The sequence below is a fragment of the Macrobrachium nipponense genome, chromosome 15 (assembly GCF_015104395.2).
Source record: "Macrobrachium nipponense isolate FS-2020 chromosome 15, ASM1510439v2, whole genome shotgun sequence".
In the NCBI taxonomy this organism is placed as follows: domain Eukaryota; kingdom Metazoa; phylum Arthropoda; class Malacostraca; order Decapoda; family Palaemonidae; genus Macrobrachium; species Macrobrachium nipponense.
This window is the reverse complement of record NC_087208.1, coordinates 25256675-25279314: the sequence shown is the minus strand read 5'-3', so window position 1 is coordinate 25279314 and position 22640 is coordinate 25256675.

Genomic DNA, 22640 nt, shown 5'->3' with positions numbered 1-22640 from the left:
TACCTCGTCAAATGCAGACAGTCCTGAAGGTTCTTTGAAGTTTCCCTTCGACCCCCAAATAAATCACTTTCTGCCGTTTTTATCTTGAGTTTCCTTCCCTCGGGTCCCTTCCTGTCTGGTTTCTTCGTAGCAATTTGAGGCTGGAAATATCTCGGCAGTCTCGTTAAAATGGTCTAAACTGATAAGGAGAAAATAACACCGCATTCCCTGTGGTGCGCCACCTCTACGGCTAAACTCCCCCAACCCCCCCCCAACCCCCTCCCCCGACGGGTAAGACCATTTCTTATTCTATTATATTTATTTATTTTTTAATGGCCGCTTCAACACTGAATACATCCCAGTTTGCCCTTCCAGTGTAGGCTACTTCGGACTCTACTGGAATGGAATGGAATTTGGATAATAGAATTTAGGCCAAAGGCCAAGCACTGGGACCTATGAGGCCATTCAGCACTGGAAAGAAAATTGTAGGTATGTAGGTTTGAAAGGTGTAACAGGAGGACAGCCTGGCTGGCGGTTGCACTAGGAAATAACTGTTAGGAGAGGTGGGATGGCAAGATGGAAGAAAGAGGAGAATATGAATGGAGGTACAGAAAATGAATGAAAGTCGCTTCAGCTGGGGGTCCAAGGGACGTTGCTAAGAACTTTTAGAGAGAGCTTGATGTCGAAATAATGACGCCGATCAATACTTAGCCGATTATAAGTGATAAACAAAACATATGTATTTGGATAATTACTATTTTTAACAGAGTCAGAGACAGATGCCTTAACATTAATATCTTTTTGCCATCAATCACCACAGCTGCTATTGGTATGGAACTTTTTGAAAGCGTAAGAAGGAAAAATAACCTTCCCCCTTTATGAGGACAGAGAAATAACCTTACTAACTGCAATGGTGATGGCAATTCTGTCATGTCCTCGTGTTTTTTTTTTTTTTTTTTTTTTATCGTCAAACTACCCGTATAAAAGGGATATTAGTATCAGTTCTGCAACTTTACCTGCTAAGAATAGTTCTCTATTCATGGTAAATCTACAGCCACGAGGGAAAAATGGCCACCAAAATATATAAAATACAGAATCTCTGTCCTTACAAGATCCAAGTTTACCTTGACGATATTACCACAAATAACGCAACACAAAAAGAAAGAGCGACTCCGCTTTATCTGCTATTTTATAGCAACTGGCTTCGAACATAAACAACCCGCTCACGGGAAGCGAGCGAGCTTTACGTACGTTCTTCGTTCCCTGTCCCGGAAGGAGACTACTGAAGGGATTGACTGAATGTGGAACGGAATTCGCGAATTAGCTCGATGAGCTCCGAATTGTTCAAAGATAAGCGTAATTCAATGACAGATGCTGACGGAAGAGAGATAATTCGACCCCTTGTTGTTTTGTGATCCCGCGGTGTGGCCTTTATCGAGGTTCTCATCAATTGACTCCGATAATTGGCGCGTTTGCGAGAGGGAATTGGCGCCAAGCGGCTGCAGCAGCGGCGGTGGCTTCTTGTTAGTCCTTTGTGTAATAGCGAGGGGCGTACAGCGTGGGGGGTGGGGTGGGGTAGGGGGGGAAAAGGTATCTGTCTGATAAAGCAGAACACAATGTTACTCGGTATCCCTGGAGGTAGCAATAGCGTCACGCCGCGAGGGGTTCAGAGAAGAGGGAAGCGTATCATAGGACCTTACACGCACATGGTTCAGTGGGGATGTGATTCGGTGGTAATCGCTATGCTCGACACACTTGCAGCTCTCTCTCTCTCTCTCTCTCTCTCTCTCTCTCTCTCTCTCTATATATATATATATATATATATATATATATATATATATATACACTATGCACCACTTCGTTATCTTTTCCTTTAAGATTACAAATGATAAACATTATAAGAACAAGTATTGAAAATTTGCGTGTGGATGCCAAACTTTTACATTTCCACATAAGCACGTTCATATGAGAGAGAGAGAGAGAGAGAGAGAGAGAGAGAGAGAGAGAGATGCTAACAGGAATCTTGTCTAGAGCAGAGTCACGACGAAGGTCGCTATGAACATCAATGAACAAGGCTGTCATTTAGCGTCAAAAAGGATGACAGCGCTCATTAGTTGCGTGGCACCGTTGAGTTTAATCACCAGCTAATAATACACTTCTGGACCACACTAGTTTAAGGTAACGGTACTGAAAATATAATGATAATACAAAAATTTCATTATTACGTCTTAAATATGTTAGGGAAGACTGCGAAACCAGGGACTTCACGAAATTCCATAAATGTTCAGGGAATTCGTGAAGTTACCAATTTACTCAAGGACATTTGATCCCGAGATTAGAACACACCCCTACACCAACCCCGACCCCAGGCCATAGTACTAAACAAGGCGAAAAACATTCAATCCCGAAATCTGACCCACCCAGGGGCTAGTACTAAACACGGTGAAATACATCTGATCCAGAGGAGCTATCGTAGATTCACATCAACCGTGCATCTGATGTCTAGGCCAGTCCCTTAAGGCGCTGTCACACTAGCGAAATTTCCGTCGACTTTTTCTGAGTTTGTCGTCGACTTTCCAAAGAAGTCGACGTCATTCCGTACTCCGGTTGTCACACACGTTCTTCTTCATACCGTAGTTGTCGTCGTCAAAACGTAAACAAGCCATCTGAGCTGTGACTTCCCGGAATGATAAAACAACTATGCTTTATAACACAAAGCAACTAGTGGGTCGTGCTTGCATGTGTTTAATGATGCTGCATAGAATTAAAAAAAAAAGTCTTTGGGTTCGGTCCTGGTAAAAAAGACGTGAAAAGTTTTATTTTTAAAAATAAGCTAGGGGTAGCTTATTTTTTAAAGTAAGCTAGCCTTGTTTACACAACCACAGTCAGACTGTATTATAAATTAAGCTAGAGAAACTGCAAAAATTTAAAAGATTTTTGTTTATATTATTTGCTAATGCAAAAAAAAAAAAACGAGAGCAGACCTAGGCCATATAACAATCTGATATTTACGATATAGCATGCTTATCTGTATAAAGATCAGCAAGTTCAGGAAAGTTTTCCCTCAGTCGCATAATGATCTCTTGGTAATTTTTTCATTTAATTAAGACCCTTTTTCATAAAACCATTATGCTTATGGTCCCATAAGCATCGTCTCCCCCATATCTTCGACCAAAAACTGTTATGGGCGGCAATCTTGTCCACTGTAACAAGAACTCCATCTTGCATCTGATGACTTGAAATGCGCGCTCTCCCAGATATAAACAAACAATAAGTCGACGGTAGCGGTGGGTTGAATTCGATCGGTACCGTTTCAAGATTCGTGACGACGACACCAGAAAGTCGTCGTCAAAACATGAAAAGCCGACGTCAAATTCAAAAGTCAACGGAAATTTTACTAGTGTGACAGCGCCTTTACAATGCTCCTGATTGGCTGCTGATAAGCCAATGACAGGGCTGGAAACTCAGTCTCTCGAGAGAGTTCACATAGGTAGGATGTATGTTCCACCTCTCCTGGGGGATAAGTCTTTCAAAATTATCCTTGTGATTAGCTTATCAACAGCCAGTCAGTAAGCGTCATGAGGGACTGGCCTAGACATCAGATGCACGGTTGATGTGAATCTACTCTGGTACTAAACACGGCAAAATACATTTGACTCGCCAGGGGCTTGTACTAAACATGGCGAAAAAGTTAAGTATATCTTAAGTTTTACCAGACCACTGAGCTGATTAATTAACAGCTCTCCTAGGGTTGGCCCGAAGGATTAGAATAGATATTCTTAGGTTGCTAGGATACAATTGGTCACTTAGCAATGGGACCTGCAGCTTATTGTGGAATCTGAACCACATCTATCTCCAGAAATAAATTCCTTTGATTCCACGCTGGCCGAGCCGGGAAACGAACTTCGGACCAGGGTAGATGGATCACAGCTTCGCCATGATTTGATCCCTCGTGGGATCAAATGTCCTTAAAGCCCTGTACACACTATGCATCATGATGCTCGCAGTGTTAGATGGATGCGTTGAAAAACGGCTTTTTCAACATGAAGCAGCATCACCAACGTGTTGTTGGGGCCGAGCCATTTCTCAAATCAGTGTTGCCACACGTACGATAATTATCGTACATGTACGATAAAAACGACCTTGGTACGATGCACGATAGCATTTTCCATTATCGTACGGTTTGTGCGATAATTCTAAGGTGTTGATAAGTAATTAATTACAAATATAAATGGTCGGTGAACTCCTCCATGAAAGAGACTAATTTCTATAAAAAAGAAAGAATTATTTCAGAGTCCGTACATGGCTTACCGCCGCTTGTCTCCAATTGTAACGTGGTTCAAAGGCTATTGGAACAGTGGGAGGCACTGAAGCTATTTTTCTCGAAGTGGCTCGCTGAGAAACTATTAGCAACATAGTTGATTATCAACTCCCTTCATGATCCTTTCATGAAGTTATATTTCATGTTCCTTGACTGGGTTCTTCCAAAGTTTACTGAGTTCAACAAATTTTTCCCGTCAGATAAAGCAGTAATAACAGTTCTCCATGATAAAGTGTCCATGCTATTCAGAGACCTCCTTCTCTCATTTATGGACAGGACCAAATGTACCTAGGAGTTAAAGTTATGCAGGGATTAAAAAACCCCCCCATACAGGAAAAGAAAGCTCAACAGCAGGGGTTTTATCAGAGGTGTAGAAGTTTCCTTGTAGTGGCATGCACACAAATAAAGAAGAGGTATAATTTCAATGATGGTGTCCTGTCAAAGTTAAACTCTCTGTCCAAAAAATGCTCTCTCATCAGAATTCAGAGAAAGAATCACCTCCTTATTCCCTCTTGCATCTGAGCTTCCCCTGATTGTACCCCTAGATGACCACTCACTACTTCAAAAGCTGAATGATCAATGGAGAATGTTTCCCATATTGCAACATGAACTTCAACATCTCGTTAATGAGTCACCTGATAAGTTCTGGGGAGAAGTGTCCCAAAAAGAGTCTTGTTTTTCAGACGTAGCCAATTTTGCTCTAACTGCTCTTTGCTTGCCGCACTCTAATGCTGAATGCGAACGAGTGTTCAGTAAAGTTAACCTCTTTAAAACTAAACAAAGAAACAGAATGAAAACAAGGACAGTTAATGGGGCTCTTCTCTCTGCTAGTTGCACGTTTATCATGTTCAGCTGGTGAGTCTCCACCTATAACAATATCATCCAGATATGGATAAGCAAAATCATAAAATGCTAACAACTGGGAAATGAACTTCTGAAATATTGCAGGAGCAGAATGGATACCAAATGGTAAGCGTAAATATCTATATAGACCCAAATGTGTGTTAATTACAAAATATTTACGGTCTTCTGGAGCAACTTCCATTTGCAAATAAGCCTTCTTGAGATCAAGTTCTGGTATAATACTTATATCCAGACACACTGGAAATTAATTCTGACATATTAGGTAATGGGAATTTAGATTCATGAAGAATTTCATTTATTTTACGAAAATCCCCACACACCCTAAGGGATCCATTCTGCTTCTTGACAGTAACAATTGGTGAGGCATAATCTGAGAATTCTACTCTTTCTATAATCTTATTTTTTTCAAGCTCTTGCAGCGCACTCTTAGCCTCACTGCGGACCTTCTGAAAAACAGGAACATGACCAACTTTAGGATACAATCGGGCTTGACAGTTCTTAATTGGTTTCAAACTATCTACATTATATTAAATTCCTACCTATCAAGTTATTTGGGAGTCTGACCCAACAATTATGAATTAACGTCTGAATGATTTTGCTGTTTGTATAGAAAATTTGAAACTTTGATCTTCCCAAATACTTTAATTGGCACTTGGTTATAACCCTGCAATTTAGTTCTACAGTTCAGTAATGTACAATTTAACTTCTTGAAATCATCATACTTTAATGTGGAAATAGCTGAACCGGTGTCAATTTCAAATAAAAATGGCTTATGATTCAATTGACAACTAACAACATAAGGTTGAACAGAACTCTTGTTTACTATACATTTCAAATCAACTGACTCATCATTGGATTCCTCTTCTTGGATTATAAGTTCATGATCACGAGTCTTCTTCCTTCAAGTGGGGTTTCGTCGTTGGCGGCGCTCTTGTGAAAACTAACCTGAAGCTGCTGTACAAACCTAAGAGACAATTGTCATAACTTAATACTTTCGCGAGCTTAAGGTGGATTAAATACACACTTCGTGTAAAGTACTCGCAGCTTTATTGTTCCTTCACTCCGTTACAGGTGGTATAACTTATAACTTAGGCATAGCGTTACTCTCCTGATCCGGGGCCTGGCTGCCCTTTTCGGATCTTGTTTACATGCTGACCTCTTTTTGACCGGGTCCCACCAGCATTACAAAGTAGAAGAATAGTAATGTATCTCTATATCAGGGTTGTAACAGTAGCTATATGCAGTATGTATGCTATATTTATTTTCAGTTTTAGACATCAAAGGTAGTGTTGGAATTGTTTAACAACGAAATTCTGAAATGTCACCCTTGGAGAGATCTGGTCAGGACAACGTAAACAGAACGTAGAAAACAACTATTATTCGATTTTAAGTTGAAATAGGCATTTTCTGATAATTCACAGAACGTTCAAAAAGTTGTCATTTATCTCCGTTTTTATTAATCACTGACTTCTCATTTTGCCTTAACATGAGAACTGCGTGTGTGTGTGTGTGTGTGTGTGTAACACACTCGATCGGTGTCCAAGGCAAAACATCCTGTTACACTTCTTTACAGTATATATGGGATTTCTGAATGACGAGTCCAGCGCAAATTCATTTTAATAACACACCAGAAAGTAATCTATCTTTTTATATTTTACTGTAAATGATTTTACATCATATAATAATATAGAAGTTTCACTGGTATATGTGTTACATCTATGGCATTTCAACAGAAGTTCTTCGGTTTCGGCCGACGTCGGTGACGAAGCAAACTTTCATTATATAGAGACTCCTGATTTACAACTATTAACGTCAGTAATTTTATTTAATAGTGTATGAAAGAGGTGAAGATAACTTTCTACTTATATAATATCAGCAGATTGATCTGAGAACGTAAAATAATGGGATTTTATAAGCAAGATGGTTTGTTGAGTGTCTTCAAGACCAAGTAATTTCGCTCAAGTTCCTGCAGCAATTTTACAACTGAAGGATACGGGTATGGTAGAAATCAATTAATTTATATTTTACTGGACATCAGTTGCCTTGTGAATGAAAAAGTATTTGTAGATCTATATAACTATTCCGCGGCGAGCTAGATTATGGCATTTGACGTTTTTCTATGCAGTTTTACCTCCTATTCGTTTGGGGAACACATGATCAGTGTAAGGCTACTGAAACCCTATAGGCTATATCCCAAAATTATTGCGGACTACAGCGGATATTGGTAATTTGGTATAGGTATTTTAGGTGGGTGAAAATACAAGAGCGAAATACAAGGATATGTTTTAAATGGTCCATGATACTATAATGAAGGGTATTAAAGTGCAGCGTGCACTAGCTAAGTAAGGACCTGGTAACTTAGGCTTATGTTAGTGGTCTACCAGGCTATGACCTGATACCTAAGGTTTAGTTCAGGTTAGGTAAGGGCAGATTCCCTGCCGATAATTTTTAATGTTAAGTTCCCAAAGTTAGGTTAAGTTGCATTCCAGGAGGCGGCAAAAAAAGTCCGTCTATGTAGGGCCTTCTGTGCCTTTGACTTTGTTACATTGGATTGCAACCCTGTTATTTTAATTCACAGTTCCTTAAATTAAAGTAGTTTGGGGGGACGCTCATGAGAGCGAATCCCCCTGGTTAGGATCCCCTGATAGGTGAAGTAAGTCAATGATTTTTCACCCACCCAAATACCTGGCTTTCCTTATAAAAGGGGGAGGGGGGTTTTATTATATAGAAAAAAAAACGTGTATTTTGGCCAAGTCCGACGTGCTAGATAGGCTATAAGGCGTTTTTTTTTTTTCAATTCGTTCAAATGCAAATTTCCTCGTTAATTGTAGCACAGTAATACCTTGATAAAAGGACGCGGTCTTCACAATAATAAATACCTCCATGGGATAAAGGTGACAGTCTTCACATAATACCTGGATAAGGGGAACGTCCCTTCACCAGTTAATTACCTGGATAAAGGGACAGTCTTCAACAAAGTAAATACCATGGATAAAGGGGACAGTCTTCACAAGTAATACCTGGATATGGGGACAGTCCTTCCACAGTTAATTACTGGATAAAAGGGAGACCATCATAGTATCTACCTGAACAGTCACCACATTAATACCTGGTCAAAGGTGACTGACAGCATACCGTAATACCTGGATGAAAGGGGAGTGTCACCACAGAACACTGGATAAACGGGACAGTCACTACAATAATACCTGGATCAAAGGGACAGTAATACCCGTCAGTTCACCCCCACGACTATTAGAAGGTTGAACGTCCACGTGTAAAAAATAGAACTGTCAGTCGGACCATCGCTCATTTGCCAGAAGAGTGACACAACTCAAAAAATGTGTTTTGAGCTATTGATACCAGCAGATAGCCTGTTCTTTATTCCATATTGTGGTGAAAAATTCTAATTTGTATTTGTCATTAAAACAGCTCAGTAAAAGAATCATCTAAATATAAATGGACAGAGTATAGAGAATTTCAACTTTAGATTGCTTTTCCCGAAATATAGCAATTTTCGAGTTAAGACTCTCTTCTGGCAAATGAGCGAATTTGATCCTCATTCAACTTTGATGTTAAAATTGGTGATATAAGTGAATTATAATCAAGTCTGACGATTTGATTTGTTTCTTAATTTATTTAATGAATAGAACTCGGTATTAAGAATATTTTATTATTATTATTATCTTATATATTATTATTATTATTATATGTATATATATATATATATGTATATATATATAGATAGACAAAATGAATAATATTAATATAAGCCTCAATTAAAGCATTATACACTAAGCTTGGTAGTACACACATTAGATTCTCTATATTTCTGTTTTTCTACGCAAAAATACGGTCTCTCTCTCTCTCTCTCTCTCTCTCTCTCTCCTCTCTCTCTCTCTCTCTCCTCTCTCTCTCTCTTTATTGAATGCAAAGCCTTAAACCTAAATGAAGGAAAAAATGAAGAATTCCAGACCTTCGGGGAAAGAAAGAAAGAAAGAAACAGAGAGAGAGAGATTTCAGCAATTTATAACACCAAGAGACAAGACATAATTAAAATTCAGAACTTTTCTGCTATCTGCTATATTTCGATAAACCAAAATATCTCTCGTGGAATATAGAAAATCAACGAAAAATCGAGAGTGAGAGAGAGGAGAGTATATGAACTGGATACTTCAGATATGGATTTCAGTTTGAAGAAAATGTGGCCTTACCTGGCCTTGGCAGCAGCTGTTATTATGACGTTGTTGTCCAGATGTTGTTGGAAATCCGGAAGAATAGTGCTCTTGTTTGGTGTGGCAGCCTATTCGCTGGCGAGATTTCTCTCCTGACTGATGATGATGGAGCTGAAGAGCCTAAGGAAAAGGAACTGAACGAGAGAATTGCGGCCTTGCGAGAAGCCATCCAATGCCAGAGAGAGCAGCGTGTGCACTTGGACAGGACAATAATTCTTCAGCTACAAGAGAGGCTCGTCTACCAAGAAGAGTCGCAGAAGGCGGGCGGAAGGGAAGAACGCGTTCGTGAAATCCAGATCACTCAGGAGGTGTTGCAACAGCAGGCCTTGCAAGAGAGGGCTCGCTCGCTCGAAGCTGGAACGATAAAGAGAAGAGGGAGAAACGGCAGCTGGAAGACAAGATGGTTAAGATGGCCGAAGAAAACCAGCATCTGAAGAAGAACGTGAAGGAAATTGGTCAGAGGAACGATGCCCTTTGTGAGAGGATAAGGGAACTGTCTGGGCAGTGGTCAGACGCAAACTGCCTGCTTGAGGGGCTCGAGAAACTCCTATGACAGAAGGAGAAAGACTTGCAGCTATTGGATGGCAGACAAGCGGCGCGGATAGTGAGGCTCATCCAGGAACAAAAAGACTCGAGCGAAAAGTGGGAATCCGACAGGAAAGACTTGGACCTGAGGTTGGAGCGCCTGCAGAAGGCTTTGGAGGACCTGTTGGAAGGAAAAGCGTGGACTCCAGTGTAAAGTTGAAACAGCGAAACTCAAGAGGAACGAGCTGGCATGCCTTCTAGAGGAAGGAAATGGTGGGCTGGAGTCGCTGAAGAAGAAGGCCGGTGTCCGGAGCGAACGGAACGACCAGATGGATGATGAGGTTGGATGGCTGCGAGGAACGAAGGAGAAAATGGTCTCTGATTTGAAGAAGTTCCAGGAGAAATAAAGACGAATGGAGGAGAGCAAGTGAAAACTGCAGAAGCTTCTGTGGATGTTGAAGAAATGGCGTGATGAAGACTGCACTGGCCTCATTCAGACAGATAAGATGTGGAAATTTTGAGGAAGATGTTTATTTTGTAATAAGTTTGTTTTGTTAATCCTTGAAGGAAATTGAACTTTATGGAAATAAATATGTTAAAATGTTTTCTTAGAGTTTTATTGATTCGTGGATGGAAAAGAAACGGGGGGGAATATAGAAACGGTGAAGAAAATAAGGGGATTTGTGTAGGTGCCGGGAGTAGAAACAGGATTAGGAGAAGCCCCAAGAAAATTGAGAGGACTCAGTAGGATTAGTGGAGGTGCCAGGATTGATGGAGTGCAAGGAAAAGAAGTTGAAGATTCAGAGAATCTCCAGGAGAGTTGTGAGGATGCAGTGGCATATTCTGGTTCTATGGTACAGAATGGCATACCTGTCAGGGCACCCCCGGCGGGGCGTGGGCCCGCCGTGGGTCCGGGGACGGGCGGGCAGGCGTCCGGCCCCGAGCGTCCCGGGTAGGCGGGCCAGGCGGGTCCGCGAGCGTCCCGGGACCGGGGGCGGGTAGGCGTCCGCCCGGGAGTCGGGGGGCGGGCAGGCGTCCGCCGAGCGTCCGGGACGGGGCGGGCAGGCGACCCCCGGCGTCCCGGGACGGGGGCGGGGCCAGGCGTCCGCCGAGCGTCCCTGGACGGGCGGGCAGGCGTCCGCCGAGCGTCCCGGGGACGGGCGGGCAGCCGTCCGACCGAGCGTCCCGGGACGGGCTGGCAGGCGTCCGCCGAGCGTCCCGGGACGAGGCGGCAGCCGTACGCCGCGGGTCCGGGAGGGCGGGCAGGCGTCCGCCGGAGCGTCCGGACAGGGCGGCAGGCGTCCGCCGAGCGTCCCGGGACGGGGCGGGGCAGGCGTCCGCCGCAGGTCCTGGGACTGGTGCGGGAAGGCGTCCGCCCGAGCGTCCCGGGACGGGGCGGGCAGGCGGTCCGCCGAAGCGTCACGGGACGGGCGGGCAGGCGGGTCCGGGTCCGAGGCGTCCCGGGCACCAGGCCCGGGCATCCGTCCGCCGGCGGGGTCCCGGGACAGGACGGGCCCGAGGGCAGGCGGGTCCGGGCCGAAGGAGGGTACCGGGTTACCGGGCCGGGCAGGCGGTCCGCCGGAGCGTCCCGGTGAATGGGGCGGGCAGGCGTCCGGGCGAGCGTCCCGGGACGGTGCGGGGCAGGCCGTGTTCTTCCCACCGAGCGTACCGGGACGGGGGGCAGAGGGCAGTCCGGACGAGCGGGGTCCCGGGACGGGCGGGGCAGGCGGTCCGCCGAGAGTCCCGGGACCGGGCGGGCAGAGGGTCCGACGAAGCGTCCCGGGGACCGGGGAGGGCAGGCGTCCGACCGAGCGGGGTCCCGGGACGGGCGGGCAGGCGTCCGCCGAGCGTCCCGGGCACCGGGCGGGGCAGGCGTACGGGCCAAGGGAGCGGGTCCCGGGAAGGGCGGGCCAGGGCCGATCCGGCCGAGCGTCCGGGACGGGCGGGCCAGCGGTCCGCCGAGCGTCCGGGACCCGGGCGGGCAGGCGGTCCGGGACGAGGCGTCCCGGGACCGGCCGGGAGGCGGTCCACCGTGGGAGGTCCGGGACGGGGCGGGAAGGCGTCCGCGAGGGTCCCGGGACGGGCGGGCAGGAGTCCCGGGCCGAGGCGTCCCGGACGGGCGAGGCAGGCATAGCCGAGAGTCCCGGGGTCAGGGCGGGCAGGCGTCCGCCGAGCGTCCCGGGAGGGCGGTGCAGGCGTTAGCCGAGAGCCCGGGGGAGGGCCGGGGCAGGGCCGTTAGGCCGAGAGTCCCGGGGTCGGGCGGGCCAGGCGTCCGCCCGGGAGGGTCCGGGGCGGGCAGGGAAGGCGGGTCCGCCGATGCGTCCCAGGGAACGGGCGGGCAGGCGGTGCCGCCGAGCGTCCCGGGGAAGGGCGGGCAGGCGTTCCGCCGAGCGGTTCCCGGGGACGGGGGGCAGGGCAGGCGTTCCGGCCCGAGCCGGTCCCGGGAAGTGGAGGGCAGGCGTCGGCCCGGGAGCGGTCCCGGGACGGGGGGCAGGCGTCGGCCGAGGCGTCCCGGGAACGGGCGGGGCAGGGCTATGTCCGCCGCGGGGTCCCGGGAACGGGGGGCAACGGGCGGGGCCAGGCCGGTTTCCGAGGGGTCCGGGGACGGGGTCGGGCAGGCGTCCGCGCGGGGTCCCGGGGAACGGGCGGGCAGGCGTCCGCCGAGGCGTCCCTGGACGGGCCGGGGGGCCTGAGGCAGGGTCCGCCGAGCGGTCCCGGGAAGGGCGCCCGGAGCGTCCGGGACGGGCGCCCGGGAGCGGGTCACGGGAAGGGCCGGGCAGGCGGTCCGCCCGGGGAGCGTCCCGGGAAAAACGGGGGCGGGGGAGGGCAGGCGTCCGCCGAGCGTAACCGGGAAGGCGCGGGCAGGCGTCCGCCGAGCCCGTCCCGGGACGGCGGGCAGGGCGGCCGTCCGAGCGGGTCCCGGGGACGGGGGACGGGCCGGGCGTATGCCGGCGGGTACCGGACACGGGCAGGCGTCCGCCGAAGCGTCCGGGTAAAGGGGCGGGCAGGCGTCCGCCAAGCCCGGGACCGGGGCGGGCGGGCAAGGCGTTCCGCCGAGGAACCCGGGACGGGCCGGGGGGGCAGGCTTCCGCCGAGGCGTCCCGGGACGGGCCGGGAAGAACGTCCGCCGATCGTCCCGGGAACGGGCGGGCAGGCGTCCGCCGAGCGTCCGCGGGACGGGCGGGCAGGCGGTTCCGCCGAGCGTCCGGGACGGGCGGGAGGCGGTCCGCCGCGCTCCCGGGACGGGCGGGCAAGGCGTTCCGCCGAGCTTCCCGGGACGGCGCGGGCAGCATCCGCCGCGGGTCCCGGGACGGGTGGGCAGGCGTCCGCCGCAGGTCCCGGGACAGGCGGGAAGGCGTCCGCCGCGGGTCCGGGACGGGCGGGTAGGCGTCCACCGAGAGTCCCGGGATGCAGGGCAGGCGTCCACCAAGCGTCCCGGGACGGGCGGGCAGGCGTCCGCCGAGAGTCCGGGACGGAGCTCGGCGGACGCCTGCCAGCCCGTTCTGGGACCCGGGGCGGACGGCTGCCCGCCTGTCCCGGGACGCTCAGCGGAGGCCTGCCCGCCCGTCGCGGGACTCTCGGCGGATGCCTGCCCGCCCGTCCCGGGACGCTCGGCGGACGGCTGCCCGCCCGTCCTTGGACTGGCGGGCAGGCGTCCGCTGCGGGTCCCGGGACGGGCGGCCAGGCGTCCGTTCCAGGATAGGAGGGCGAGGCCTGTGATAGTTCCCCAAACGGGCGGGTGAGGCCCGACATTTGTGCCAGGGTGGGCTGGTGAGGCCCTCCACTGGTGCCTGGGCTGGCTGGTGAGGCCCGCCATTGGTGCCGGGACTGGCGGGTGAGGCCCGCCACAGTTGTCAGGGCAGTCGTGGTGCGAGGCCCGCCGCAGGTTCTGGGATGAATGGGCAAAGTTCATCACAGGTCCCAGGACGAGTGGATGAGGGGACCAGCTCGGGCCAACAGGAGTTGGGCCGCCCATAGCCGGGAGGCGACAAGAAAAAAGAAAGGATCCATGGTCAGAAACGCCCATGGGTGGGACGTTGATGGGGGAGGAGACTGGTGTTTTTCTTGGGCCTCCACTGGGAAGCGAACAGGTTGGGCCACCTGGGATGGGGCCCCCGCCGGTGAGGTGCCCAGGTCGAGCCGCCTGTGGATGGGCCCCCGTTGGGGAGGTGACCAGATTAGAACGCCATGGTTTGGGGCCCTTGGCGGGGAGGAGACTTGGTCTGGCTGTCAGAGGTGGGGCCTCCAGCGGGGAAGCAAATCAGTTGGACTGCCAGGGGTGGGGCCCCCAGTGGGGAGGCGACTGGTTATTGCCGCCATGGTTGAGGACCCTTGTGGGGAGGACACCGGTTTGGTCCCCTGGGGTTGGGCCACTGGTGGGGATGAGAACGGGTCGGGCTGCCTGGTGTCGGGGCCCTGGCCAGGAGGAAAAAAAAAAAATAGTAGTTTTTCAGACCTAGCCAAATTTGCTCTAACTGCTCTTTGCTTGCCGCACTCTAATGCTGAATGCGAACGAGTGTTCAGTAAAGTTTACCTCTTTAAAACTAAACAAAGAAACAGACAGAAAACAAGGACAGTTAATGGGGAATGGGCTTACTCTCTGCTAGTTGCATCAAAGGTTCAGGAGGGTCATGTGTTCATTTTACTCCTGCAAATGATATGTTTTCCAGAATAAATAATCATGCTCAGTTATTCCAGAACGTCAGAGAACATGAATTTGATTAGGAAGAAGATTCTTAAAGATATACTTTACAATTATTATTGTTATTAATTCCTTTATTATGGGATAGGTATCAGTACCAGTCATGTTTAATTATATATTTTTATTTTAAATTACTACTCAGTGATGCTATTTTGATTTTCGATGTTTTGGGGTGTTTAAAGATATGTATGGGTGGGCCTATCAACTCACATATCTTCGTGTTAATTCGTTATCAGTTTAGTTTACATTATGGAAAGAAGTGACGTTCTAAGCTGTATACTTTTTTTACCACAGTGTTAATACAATATAGTAATAATTTGTCTACAACAATTGTTGAATAAACATAAAACTATAATCATAATTCCATTTTTTTCGTTTTTGTAGAGAGAAATGTTTCATTTGTATTTTCTTCTTAATTATATATGTAAATTGCAAGATATTAATGACTACAAAGAAATCATACATAAATTCATTATTTTGTCAAATTATAAAAATGTGTTAAATATCAGAAACAGTGTGAGATAATAATCTCGATAAAATCTACAATTTTGTACGATATTTTTTACTGAAAACCCATAATTTTGAGGAGCCAGTACGATAATTCCAATCCGAGAGTGTGGCAGCACTGTCTCAAATTCTCAATTTCTCATTGCTCAGCTCAGTGATGCACCAACGTTCAGAGGGGGAGGATGTCCGCTCACCACCACCCGCCAAACCCATTGAGAGGACAAGGACTAACACTACATTTTATTGAATTACTGAAGGAACATCCATCTGTTTGAAACATCAAATGCAAGCATTACCAGATGAGAAACATCAGGAGTGCAAGCTTGGAAACCATAAAATCAGAGTTATTGAGTTTTGTAAACTGTACATTGCGGAATGGAGACATTACTAAAAAGCTGCACAGGGAAATGTCTGCGATCAAAGCATCACAGAAGTCTGGAGCTCCGAAGTTACGGTGTTTTGATGAGCTGCGTTTCCTGTAATAAAAAAATATTTGTGTACTTTGTACCTATATTTGAACCTTACTTTCAAATCATCCCTCCTAAGGACATTATAGATGGCTTCAGAGGTTTCGGGGATGATTAGACCGAGGCTCTGTTTTGAAATCCTGGTTGATTATTGGAGGCTTGCATACGATCCTCCAGCTGCAAGAACGAGCTCCTGGTGATAAGCTGTCTCGAAAGCTGGTGTCCTGCTTACAGATATATGGTTCAATTTTTTCCAACAATTTATAAAATGCAAGGATTGGCATTCTTGTGTAATTTACAAAGTCTGTTGGATTTTCTCGACTTGTAGCTCCAAAAATATTTCATAGAAGCTTCCCTTCAGAGGTCGCCAAGAAAGCCACTGCTTACACCACAAGGTTCTACGTTTCTTCCTCAAAAGTTTCTTTTTTGCAGCACACAGAGCAACTACACCCCACAGTAGAGTCTTCTGGCAAAGTACATCATCGGCAGACATCCTGACGTTGAAAGCTGAACTGCGAGAACAAGTGAGCAGTGTTGCAGTACAGTTTGGCCGCTATTAATTTTTTTCAACACCACAACTGCATCGCCTAGCTGATACATGATGGCATAGTGTGTACCATGCTTAAGTGAATTGGTGACTTCACGAATTCCCTGAAAGCTTCGGGGATTCCGTGAAATCCCTCCCTGGTTTCACAATCTTCCTATAACATGCACACCTTCGCGCGCAAAGATGACTAAATTTAGTTCTAGAACAATAAAATATAAAATGTTATACACCATTTGTCGTTACGAGTTTCAAAAGTTTACTGATAGACTGTCCTGACCTATTTTTGGGACTTGATTGATTGGATTAATTGCTTTACGGTCGTTAAAACTGGCGTCGCAACATTTGGGTCATTGACAACCTACGGGAAGCTAGAAAAAAATGAATTTAAAAAGGAACTTCTATATAAAGATATATATACATAAAACACAACACACATACATACATACACACATACACATACACACACACACACACCACACACATATATAATATATATATATATATAATATATATATATATACATATATATATATATATATATATATATATATATATATATAGAGAGAGAGAGAGAGAGAGAGAGAGAGAGAGAGAGAGAAAGAGATCTGAATGAAAAATTATTTATAGAGTTGAACAGCTCTGTGTTTCCGTATCACATTATTCCATTATCTTCTTTCCTCTTTTACCTTCGAAGGCTTTATTCAGTTTTACAGCTTTCTATTGTTTTCTGTTCTTTTGTTACTTTCACGTGCGAGAAAACATGGTTTGATTTCACTGGTGACTGGAATTGACGCAAATGTATTATGCTCTCTCTCTCTCTCTCTCTCTCTCTCTCTCATTAACATGAAAAATCTATTAATCGCCAGTTTTTAATCTAGTCACATATTCTTTCTCTCTCTCATGAAAAAAACTATAATTCGAGTTTTGAATCTTAGTCTTCTTCTCTCTTCTTTCCTCTTTTATCTTCGAAGTTTTTATTCAATTTTACAGCTTTCTATTGTTTGCTGTTCTATTGTTACTTTCACGTGCGAGAAAAACATGGTTTGTTTTCACTGGTGTCTGGAGTTGACGAAAATGTATTAAGCTCTCTCTTCTCTCTCTCTCTCTCTCTCTCTCTCTCTCTCTCTCTCTCTTAACACCTTCCAACTTGAGACGTAGTCTACCAATTTACATACCTATTTTGTGAGGGCAGACAACATAAGTGGACTACACTTCCGCTGCATCCCCCCCCCCCCCCAAAAAAAAAAACTAATACGGTCTGGTTGCTACCGCTGAGGCGTGTATTTGTGCTTGCGTGCGCGTGTATCCATATCTTCCTGTAGGCGTGTGTAGTGATGGTCCGTCTGGACAGTTAATGAATTACTAAGAACCCATAGCCTGTTGCGAGCAGCCATTCGTAGGGTATTAGGAAAGCCACCAAGAGTTCAAGCAAAGGTGCGATGCATTGCTACTCTAGTACCATTCTCCTTGCATTGTAACACGTTTTTATCTATTTATTACATTATTCATTTAATTTTTCTTCTTTGCAATAAGTGAGATCTCCTCTTTCTCATTCCCCCTTTACTTCCTCTTACGTCTTCCTGATGAGCACCATGTTCTTTGGAAGCTTGAATTTTAAGTCAACGGCCCCTTTGGCGGGCTTGTTCCATATGAATAGGTTTCATCTCCTGAAAATGGCTCGTTTGAGTGTGTAAACCCTAGGCAGGGGTGTCTTTCTCATGCTACATCTACTGCAGTGGGGCCACTGCAAGGGCATGTCTTTACTACACTGCCCACTGCACTGAGTCGACCAGGATTAAAGAATGGAATCGAATATAGAGTTTAGGCCTATGAAGTCAATCAGCGCTGGAAAGGAAATAGGGCGCAGTAGGTTTGAGAGGGGCAGTAGGAGGAACACCTCCCAGTTGCACTATGAAATCATTGTCAGGAGAGGGTGGGGAGTAGGATGGAAGATAATATGAATGGATGTACAGTAAAAGGAGTGAATGGGGTGCAGCTAGGGGCCGAAGGGACAGCGCACCCCGTAAGGTGCACTGACAGCGCTATCTCCCCCTCCCCACACCCCATGGGAACAGGATTAAGCAACAAGCATAAGCAAAGGAAAAATAGAACGAGCAAGGGAGCCGTTTCAAAGACAAATTCCGTCTACTGCTACTGCTACTACTACTACTACACTACTACTACTACTGTTCGCTATGAAAACTCTGTTTTAGGTTAAAAGGTTCGTGGCATAGAGAATGGTTCTTTGATATTTGTATATCTCGTACTAGGAGCAAGAGATCTTATGTAACTCCACCAAGCGGGGAAACGTTGAATTATTAGCACGCCTAGTTCCAAGTGTTACAAATAATATCCATATGCAATACTGCAAGTGTTATTCGCTTATTCAGTATCGATTCCTATCTGCCCTACGTCAATATACGTGATTCTAATAGTTCCATCTCAGATAATGGGACGTGATTCCTTACTGTACGTTAGGCTCAGATGCTCATGTTTTGTATTCGTACGTTTACATCTCCTCTTCGCTACAATGTCGCCTTTCCAATAAAAATGACGGAAGATCGTCTCTTATTATCGACCTGCATCGAGGATATTTAGACGACTAGAATGACAATACGAATCTAACGTCTCTTTTACCATTTCCGGTCAATATTGCCACCAGTGTCAATGGGAATTCATGTCAACTATGATGACTGCCAAGAACACAAAAGTTTGTTAAGACGGTTCTGTGAAAATTAGCTTCTCGTATAATCATGACATATCCGATGAATTCCACTATTCATTCGCGAAATAGAATCACTTGCTTTCCTGTTTATTATCAGGATACCTAGGTCCCTTTTGAACTGAAACGTCAAGGAATGTAACAGAATTAGGCCAGTCCCTTCACAAGAGAGACCAATTACACGTGAACCATTACGAAAATTGTCTCTTTTGTGATCTGTCTTGTAAGTTTATAAATGGATATGTTCTGGTGTGTGTGTGTGTGTGTGTGTGTGTGTGTGTGTGTGTGTGTAATCTGAAGGGAATATTATAAGTAGAAGGAAGAGGCTGTAGAGACGAATGATTTTCTTTTAGTATTTGTAGCACAGAGTAATTGAAAGGCCCAGATAAGCGGTGATATGCAAAAGTGATTAAAACATTTGTGTAGGTCAACAGGTGGATCAGCGCAGTTCGAGATGTTTCGATCACTTGGCAAGAATATCATGAAAAAGTGTCCCGGGGAAGGACAGGAAGACGTACAAAGAGTTTGATAGACAGGTTAAGAGGAAATGTTAAAAGAGACGTGAAATTCGTATTGTCATTCTAGGAAGTGGGACAACGGATACTATAGTAGATTCACATCAACCGTGCATCTGACGTCTAGGCCAGTCCCTTACGACGCTCTTGATTGGCTGTTGATAAGCCAATCACGGGGCTGGAAGCTCTCAGTCTCTCTCGAGAGTTCACATAAGCAGGATGTATGTTTCACCTCTGAGAGATACGTCTTTCAAAAGTATGTGAACTCTCGAGAGAGGTTGTGTTTCCAGCCCTGTGACTGTCTTATCAACAGCCAATCAGGAGCGTCGTAAGGGACTAGCCTTGACATCAGATGCACGGTTGATGTGAATCTACTATAGCAAAGGGTGAACGGCAGTATATGAAGGGGTTCTACAAGTTGCTGATGAGCCTACCGCGCGTATGTACGACGTAGGTAATACTGTGGAAGTTTTACTGCATAATTCAAGCCACGATTCACCAGTTAAAGCGTGTATCTGTTAGCTACCGTTGTACCTTTTTTTTTTCTCTCGAGCTACCTACCCCAAATCAAGGAAAAGGTCCCAAACTTGAAAAATCTATGCCACCAGCCCACAGGCATCTTTCAATCATGATAAACTTCACTGTGAAAAGAAAGACGAGAAAAAGAAGCGAGGGAGAAGGAAGCAGTATTTTTCCACGTCAGCTGAATGGAATGATGACACGTTTCCGATCCGGAGTGAAGATTTTATACAAGAGTGAAACAATGCAGCGAATATCACTGCCACATAAAAAAAAACCATTCTGACTGATCTGTCATGACTTCCCTGTCATTCTCTGAGAGAGAAAAGTTCTATCGTCAGGTCGATGGTTTATACTTTTATGAATTCCGTTGGGGTAGGACCAGTGGAACCACCCAACAGTCCCTGCATTGAGTTGAGTTGAATATAGGATTTAGGCCAAAGGCCAAGCACTAGGACCTAAGAGGTCATTCAGCGCTGAAATGGAAATCGACAGGAAAAGATTTGAAAGGTGTAACAGGAGGAAAGCCTCGCAGTTGCACTATGAATCAAGTGTTAGGAGAGGGTGGAAAGTAAGATGAGGAAAGAGAATATGAAAGGAGGTACAGTAGAAGGAACGAAAGTGGTTGCAGCTAGGGGCCGAAGGCATGCTGCAAAGAACCTTAAGTAATGCCTACAGTGCACCGCAAGAGGTCCACTGACGGCACTACCCCCCTACGGGGAACAGTCTTTGCATGGAATGACAACAAGATGAGAGCATTTCAGCAACATTCAATCCAAATAAAGCGCTTAGGGAATGTTCACAAAGTACGAAGGTGTCTTGGGAACCCAGACATATTAAGCAAGATGTAAAATATTCAACGAAATTAGAAATCTGCTGAATGAAATAGCAATATATAGAGTTCAGGCCAAAGGCCAAGCACTGGGAGTCTGGGACCTATGAGGTCATTCAGCGCTGGAAACGAAATTGAGAGTAGGTAGGAGTGAAAGGTGTAACAGGAGGAAAACCTCGCAGTTGCACTAGAGTGGATAGCAAGATGGAAGAAAGATAATATGAATGGAGGTACAGTAAAAGGAATGAAAGGGGTTGCAGAAAGGGGCTCAAGGGATACTGCAAAAAAACCTTTGGTAATGCCTACAGTGCACCCCGTGAGTGCACTGATGGCACTATCCCCACCCACCCCCTACGGAAAAAATCTGCTGAAGGAGATTTCAAATATCAAAGAATAAGAATAACGTGACGACAAAAGAAATACCAGAATTTATGGTTTGGTTCTCATTCACATGAGTATCCTACCGTCATATGCAAGAGCCCGTGCTAGCATAAGGCCAGCTCGATCTACATCAGCCAATGACCCGTTAACCTTGTTTGTCCTATGTTTTATCTTGTAACTAATGTCAATAAATCCACTCACTATTGTAGATTCACATTCGGGAGACGTGGAACATACATCCTGCCTATGTGATTGGCGTATCAACAGCCAATCAGGAGCATCGTAAGGGACTGGCCTATAGACATCAAGTGCTCGGATGATGTGAATCTACTATAGTAAACATACTAATGACACGACACCTCCCCCCTATGGAAAATTTCGGACCCAGAGACGAGGAACCGAGGACCAGGAACCACACCGCCATGATGCACGTGATCACGTGAAAGGTACGCGGCGTTGACGTATGGTACAAGAGAGATCTCTTCTTCCTCTCCGTTTACCTACGAGAGAACGCTTTCGTCATCGAAATTCCGCACGTGGACGTTCGTCTACGAAATGTACCTGTTAGTACACGACTGCTACGAATAGTAGTCAATGACACGCAATAAAAAACTCTATGACGCTTAGGAGACTAGAGTATAAAATAGACTAAAGAATTTAGGCCAAAAGACAAGCGCTGCGGCCTTTAAGGTCATTCAGCACTGAAACGGAAATTGGCAGTGATAAAAGTGGTTGCCGCTAGGGGCTGAAGGGACGCTGCAAAAACCTTAAGTATTGCCTACAGTGGACCCCGTGGGGTGCACTGACGGCATTAATTCCCCTAGGGAGACAGCTAGGAGTCATACGATCTTCTGCAAACTTCTAACTTTTGCACTGATCTCTGATCTCTACAGGGATGAAGCTGCTATATCTATGGCTTAAGCTCATCTCTGAAGCGTTATATTTTAATCACTTCCTGCTCAGCCGGCAAAACCTCATAGAGCCAGTTATATAAGAATCTATTTAATAATATTTAATCAAGCACCAGTCGATGGTTACGTCGCAAAGATTCTACATAATTAGAACCTTATCTAGTACCAGTCGACGGTTACGTCGCACAGAATCTAAAAGATCAGAACCTCATCAAGTACCAGTCGACGGTTATGTCATCTAGTACCAGTCGATAGTTACGTCCAATTGAACCTATATAATCATAAGGCCATAACAAGTCGTTGGTCGTGTCGCAAAAGAAAGATGAGTCGTGTCGGTTGTCTCATTAGTCACCCCAGCACGACTAGCCAGAGATTAATCATACATTCTTAGAGGAAATTAGCAAGATAACGCTTATTTGCCCATCATTTCTGTCCTATGTCAGGGGGAGAAGCTGCCGACGACGGATGAATACAAAACACGACGGATAGCAACTCTCAACAAAACCGAACCGATAGCAAATAAAAGGTTTATTAATACTGAAAACAGTTTCTCCGGAGGTAACAGTTTCAATATAAACAGTGTATGAAACAGACAAGTTAATGGCCAGTTTAATGA